Genomic DNA, 7,212 nt, shown 5'->3' with positions numbered 1-7,212 from the left:
AGAGAGGAAGCCGATTCCGACAGGGCCTCAACCTCACTCCGCCTCAGGCAAGCGGTGAGGGACCGGGACCGGGACCGGGCGCAGAAGACACTGACGCTCGCGCTGACTTCGCACCTCAGGGAACGCGGCGGTATCGATGACGTCTGCACCCCCGCCCCGCCCCGCCCCGCCCACGCGCTCCCGCGCACGCTCGGTCAGGCCCAGCTCGGGGGCGGGGGTGAGGACGGCGGGGCGGAGGGTGATGTAATACCCCTAACCGCCTCCTCCCCTCCCGTTTTCCCCCGCTGCGGCTCTCCCAGTCCCAACATCTGCTCGTGCCGCCGGGGGCTTTGGCCCTGAAAAAAAGGCGTTTTGGCACTGGTGGTGGTTGGTTGGTTTTTTGGGCGTGCGCCCCCGACGAGGCGGGAAAGGGTGAGGGCGCTCCCCCCCCGTCGCCGGCGCGCATGCGTAGAGGGGCGGAGGCGGTGCACTGCGTGTGTCGCCGCGTAGAGCGGGGGGGACGGACGGCGCTCCGCTTAGGGGACGCCGGGGGGGGGGGGGGGGAGCCGGCGGCGGCGGCCGCCGAGCGAGGAGAAGAAGGAGGAGGAGGAGGAGTGGGGGGACAGAGGAGCGGAGGCGAGATGAGCGCTGGGCTCCCCATGGGCAGAGAGCCGCCCTCGACAGCCGCCGCCTGTGAATGAGCTGAGGCGAGGCCGCCAGCCCGGTGCCCCCCTCCCCCCCCCCCCCCCCTCCTCCTCCTCCTCCTTCTCCTCTGGCCGGCCCCACCGCGGACCTCCCCGCCTGCCCCCGGCCTCCCTGCCCCACGCACCTTCGGGAGCGCGTCCCTGCCCGCCACAGCCGGCGCCGTCCGCCGCGGCCGGGAGGGGGTAAGTGGCTCTGCGCAGTGCGGGGGCCTCCTGCGGGCTGGGCTGAGGCGGGCTGAGGGGATGGCAGCAGGGCCGGGCTACGGCGGGGCGCTGAAGGGCCGCGGCGGCCGCCGCCGGCTGGGCCCCGGGGCCTGTAAACAAGCTGGGGGTGGCCTAGGCGGGGGCTGCTCTCCCTCGGCTCGGCGGTGGCGGAAGGAGGTCGTCCCTCCGGTAGCCCCGCTGAAGACTTGAGGCGCCATCCCCTGCGGCAGCGGCCGGTCCTGGGTCGGGGCGGCGAGAGGGAGGGAAATGGGACGGGGGGGCGGCGCGGGCGCGAGCCGGCTTGGGATGCTGCTGCCAGGAGCCTTCACGGCCTCCCCCCCCCGCCCCCGGGGCTGAAGGCGGCTTGGCCGCGGGGCTGCGTTGCGCAGCCCTTGCGTTACAGGCGGCTTCGCCCAAGAGCGATGGGGTGGCCCGGCAGGCCCTTGGGGCTGGGCGTGGGGAAAGAAAGGGAGGAGGAGGGTGAGCAGAGGGTTTGGGGCCTAGCTCAGGTAGCAGCAGCTTTCCTTTTCTTCCTCCTCCCCTCCCCCCTTCCCTTTTCTTGACCGATTCAGGGTTCATTTAATAATGGCTATAAACAGCCACCTCTCCCATCGCCACCCAGACGCTTGGGGCACGGCACTGGGGGAGGGGGGGAAACACAACCAACCTGCATCTATTTATAAAGCACCCCGCCCTAGCAAGGGTCGCAGCATCAAGCACTCCCCAAATAGTGACACTATTAAGCAGCGAACGATTTTCCCTCGCCATCGCCTTTCGGGCCTTTAAAGTTTAAGACAGATTTTGCTGCCTTTGAAAACAGTGTTGTGAGTAAAGGTTACGCTGGTGATCTGTGATCTGTCATAGCGTCCATGTTAAAAGTAGGTAGAAGAAAATGTTCTCCTTGATTAAAAGGTTGTCCAGTGATGTACTGGGTGATCGGGATTGCAAGTTAAATGCCAGAGGTTCTTCTGACCATACGTCTAACCTTTTTATTACATTAGTTTGTATTATAGTAGATATGATACAGCTTTAAGACTGGCTGCAGGTTAATAGTTTCAGAATAATTGATTTTGTAGACATCTGTTCGATATGTGTTTGTATTTATTTAGTACAATTAAAATATTTCGGTGTTGCCATGTGTATGGCAAAAATTCTGTTGTTGCAAACTAACATTTAAGTTTGCAGTAGTACTTGTGAAGAACTAATGTTTTTTGAGTTGTACCTTTTGTCAAATGAGAAAGTGCTGGTCATTCAGATGACCTGACTGGTAACCTTAGGGTTTAAGGTATGTCATACAAAGGAATTCTTTATTTTTTTAAGCAGAAAGCAGTTTTAGATCCTGAGAGCAGTAGGTTTGAAGGTAGGTGATACGTTTTCTTCAGATCATGGTGTTTAACGTCAGAGTAAGTAGAAGGTCTAACTCTGTCAGTCTAGGAAATTACTTTTCAAATATGAGCCCGTGTAGTACTTCCCTGAGCCTGTACTTGAACTATTCCAGTGACTAGGTAGCTGAAGCGGGATTTGTGAAGCACTAGTGAAATAAAGCAAGGCAGCTGCTGTTACTCAGGACCCTTTGTGAATTGCCAAATGACCAAGAATTGTGCAAGTTCTACCCACATTTCTTCTTTGATAGTTTCCCTTCTATTACTATTCATGGTTTTGCTACAAATACATCAGAGACAGAGGATGAGGGGAAAAAACATGGGTCAGGGAAGTTTTGCATTTTACCTATCCAATCAAACGAAAGGTGTTGCAGGAGGGCAGTTTAGAGAGGTGTACCAGCATTTTTCCCTGGTGTAGGGACAGCTCCTCCTAAAGCTTTCCCTTACAGGCCTTTCTGGGTCTACCTTTCTATATGAGACTGGACTAAGAGTGAAAGACTCGCTGATGCATCATACCAGTTATTAATGTTTTCCTCACAGACGTAAATACCTGATAAAACCCCCTGATAAGTGTGGCCTGCACTGGAGAGGGCTGGTCTGTACTCTCACGCTCTTCTGGCATAGCCGTGTTTTTCTTGTATACAGACAAGGCCTATCTCTAGTTAATATTATAGGTTTAGTCCTTTGGTTGGTAGTTAGTTGTCTGGAAAATCTCTCCCTTTGAGGTACAGTAGACAACCATACCCGTTTTCCAAGTGTTTACTTAACTGTCTGTAGGTAAGCTTGAGATACTTTTGTTGAAACGGAGGGGGAGAGGTGGAAATGCCAAATGACTGGTGAAGCTTGCAGGTCTAAACAAGCAGAACTCACGTAGTCCAATTTGAATTAAAGCAGAATACAAAAAGGTTTTTTTTTCTATAAAATCAAGCTAGTTGCTTCTTATCTGAAGTGCGGCTTATGCAGTGGAGTTGAGTCATTCCTGCTGAGATAGCATTTTGAGAACTGTCATTAAAATGCTTAGATATTTAACTCTGGCACAGTATAATTTGCAAACTTACGTAACTGGTATGTTTTTGAATGCAGCTGTCAATAAGAGATCTTATTGCACTTTTCCTTTTTAGTGGAACTAGGGAATATAGAGCAGCTACTTTCACAAGATGACCTAAATATAAGTCATTTAACAATAACGTGTTTCTTACTAAAATGCTGACATTACTATTGACTTAATTTTTGCATCTTTAGGTCTATTCTGAAGTAAAAAAATGCTTAATTGGTTAAGCAGAACTGCATTGGAATTAAGTGATTGAACAATGCAGGTTGTGTATTAAATAAGCGAGTTTTGGAATGGGAAGTACTATAAAATAATTGTATTCATTTTGTCTCTGCAGCCCTGCCACTCTTTTAAAAGGCTTTAATAGTAACAATGTTTGAAGTCAAGAAAACAGTGGCTTAGCATAGCTATACCTGAACCAAACAACATTTATTCTTACCATTGTATGTGGCCCTTTGTATTTCTTGCTCCTCTTTTCACATAAATTGTACCTCACTATTACATTTTTTTGGGAAACATTGGTTTATCATCTCTAAGTGATTTTAAATGATGCAACCAGTAGTCTTATTTGTTCTTTTGAAAACTACTTTTTTGCTGAATTCTTACTGATGTCTTCAATTTTAGTCACGTGATCCAAATGCAATTGAAAATGCTAGGATAAGGAAATAAACTTCTGTAAAACTCGGACATGGTTCACTACAATGCTCTTTATTGAAAGAATGGCAAATTGCAAAGTATAAAGTCCATATAGACGGTATCTAATCCCTGAAACAATGCCAGTTTTCTTAGGATATTTATAAGATCCAGGGAACGTACAATAAAATGTGATTTTTATGGCATTTTATGTACATCCTGTTAGCTAGTGCATGACAATGTTCTTTAAGAAAGTTTTGTGTATTTGAGCCCTGATGTGGTGTGGATCACAGTGGAGATAGCGTTATCTCCTTGTAGCTTCTTTATGTTGCTCCTCTTGTTATCTGTCTGTGAGGAAACAATTTAGGACTTATTAAGATTTAATATTGCTAGAGTAAATAGTTTAAATCTTAAGACTAGGAAGAAGGTTTAGACCAAGGAAATTGTAATTGGGGCAGGAGAAAAAAGAAAGTGTGGTACCATGGGAGCGAGTAGACTGATTTTTTTTTTTTTTTTTTTTTTTTTTTCTCTCTGGGTAGAGGAAGTATCTGGCTGAGTGTTACTGGTGTTAAACCAATGCTGTGAGGTCTGCTTTTCTATATTTCTATCTGTTAAACTTTGCTCTGTGTTAAACCACATACTAAGTTGCAGATGTCTGTCAAGTCTCTATTGTTTTTTTTTAATTATTATTTCTGTTTTTGTTTGAACAAGCCTTTGTTTTAGTGGGTGTTCCTTTTTTTGTTTTGTTTTCACATACTGGTAAAATTAACTAATGGATATTTCAGCTTGCTACTGAAGTCTACAAAACAGTGTTTTTATAAATATGGGAAACAGTTGCTCAGATTTTTCTAACAGCTTTTTAGAAAAGGTGTTTGTATGTGGCTAAAACAACAGAATAAAAACTTCCTTCATCTACAGATAGTTCCAATGAAGTACACTTCTACTGTTCAGAGTGTAAACTTTATAGCGGTGTACTAGCAAAAGAGCATCTGAGTGATACAAAGGAAAAAAAACAACCTGGCTAATCAGGTTTCAGTATTGCCATGTAGAGAAATTCTAGCAGTTTACACATAGAGGGAAAAGTACTTTAGCCTTTTTATTGCTAACATCTTAGTTCTCAGTTCAGATAAGACTATTTTAACAGATAAAAATATCTCTAAAGTCTTCGAAGATAATAGGTTACAAACCAAAGAGACTCAAGTGTAATATGACTTGTATTCTGATAGCTGCAGTTTAAATAAAGCAAAGCACTTAAATGTGCTTACGCTGAATAGCCACGTGCAACTGAATTATGTGGGACTACTCAGATGTATGATGTTGCTCTCATGGTTGCTGGATTGTGACCTAGAGGATGAAATGTGCTTTCACGTTTGGGTCTCGGCTGTGTAACTTGAAGGATTTCCTGTATCTATGCATACAGTTCATTTTAACTGCCAACTGTGCTTTTGATCTGGAATGTGAGTGTTAGTCTGTGTTCTTCTTGACCATATATCATAGCTATTTGTGCATAAAATTCTGGTTTTTTTTTACTTATGAAATACCCTAAGATGAAGTAGCCACAAGAACTGTGCCTAAACTCTTTGTGTTTGGAGATGAGCATAAGGAATACTCCAGCTATCTGCTAAGTTAAGTAAAACCCAATCTTTGGAAAGGGATGCAGAAGCAGAAAAATGTGGGCAAGTGATTAGTATTAAATTGTAGGAACATTTCATGAGGAAAGAATCCTTTTCTATGAGTAAATATTACAATTGACTGGGGGAACCAGAAAAATAAGTATTTGAGTAGACCTTTCTAAAAAATGTAGTACAGTTTCCCTCAGTAAAGAGCCATCTGAGGCTGCAGAATGAGGCTCTGTAAGCTTAGGAAATGCTGGCATTACACTGCTTGTATTTTGGAGAACAGGTGAATTAGACAATGTCCTCATTCGGTGAGCAGAATATTTAGAGCTGCAGAGAACTCAAGTTTGGACTCAGGAGAGCACTGTACTGCCTTGTTCACCATAGGGAAATAGGTAAACTCTGCACTGATAGTGATAGAAGTGAACTTGGTAATCAGTGTGACCCTCAGAGGAAAGCCTTCTATCCTGAAAGTTATTGTCTGCATAAAAGACTAAAACAATGTAGTTTTCCCTTGGTTTCTTTTTTCCTATTTTTATGTATTCTTGGAGGGGAAATCTGCTTTATTGCAGCAGTCATGCTCTATCCTTGTTCTTTTAATGATGTAGGAATGCTGGGGATGTGAGGGCAAAATAGCTTTGTAAATAAAAACTCTCTGTGTGTACAAATGAACAAACTCTGGCTTTTGCTAAGCTTTGAGGATTTGACTTCCAGATCTTAAATGTGTTTCTGGCATAGTTTTGATGTCATTTCCTTGCAAGCAAAGCCAGGTTACAGCTGTACACTTCAGAACATTTCATATTTTATTCCCATGTGTAGTCATCAGGTTTTAAGTCTCTTTATGCAGCTTTTCCTATGTCCTCACCAGACTAGTGGTAATGTTGCTGAGATTAGAACCCCACTAGTATTTTCATGTGAAGCGAAGGGTCTGGGAAATTGTTTATATATCTTACTTCCAATTATTTCAAAATACTGAGTACTTGGCTAAACAGGAAACTTTGGGGCCTTCATGCAAATGTGTTCTAATCATTGGGTGCATGCATACTGGTTGAATTTTCTTAAAGTAGTTTATTTTTATTTTACTCCTAAGCACTATCTGGATAAACTTTATTTTCACTTTGATTTTATTCTTCCATATTGATAAATAAATTACAGAATCACAGAATCACCTAGGTTGGAAGGGACCTTTTAAGATCATCTAGTCCAACCGATTAAACAAAAAAAAAAAAAAAAAAAAAAAAAAAAAAAAAAAAAAAAACCACTAACCACCAAACCCAACAAAAAAAACCAACCAAAAAAACACACACAAAACACCACCCAACACTAATCCATATCCCTGAGCACCATGTCAACTCCTCTCTTGAATACCTCCAGGGATGGTGCCTCAACCACCTCCCTGGGCAACCCATTCCAATGCCTGACAACCCTTTCAGTAAAGAAATATTTCCTAATATCTAACCTGAACCTCCCCTGGCGTAACTTGAAGCCATTGCCCCTTGTCCTATCATCTGTAACTTGGGAGAAGAGACCGACCCCTGCCTCTCTACAGCCTCCTTTCAGGTAGTTGTAGAGAGCGATAAGGTCTCCCCTCAGTCTCCTCTTCCCCAGACTGAACAACCCCAGCTCCCTCAGCCTCTCCTCGT

At 44.9% G+C, this 7,212-nt stretch overlaps 1 protein-coding gene across 1 annotated transcript in view; it reads left to right on the top strand.

Annotated features, from left to right (window-relative positions):
- The first annotated feature begins 758 nt into the window (after positions 1 to 758).
- Positions 759 to 7,212, top strand: part of PPM1A (protein phosphatase, Mg2+/Mn2+ dependent 1A) — a 31,461-nt gene continuing 25,007 nt past the window's right edge. The window contains exon 1 of the mRNA XM_074150050.1: positions 759 to 866. The gene's annotated coding sequence lies outside the window, so the exon portion shown is untranslated. The remainder of the gene's footprint in view (positions 867 to 7,212) is intronic.

Source organism: Numenius arquata, chromosome 6 (assembly GCF_964106895.1).
Source record: "Numenius arquata chromosome 6, bNumArq3.hap1.1, whole genome shotgun sequence".
Taxonomy (NCBI): Eukaryota; Metazoa; Chordata; class Aves; order Charadriiformes; family Scolopacidae; genus Numenius; species Numenius arquata.
The sequence above is the reverse complement of the archived record's forward strand: the minus strand, read 5'-3'. Positions and strand labels throughout refer to the sequence as shown.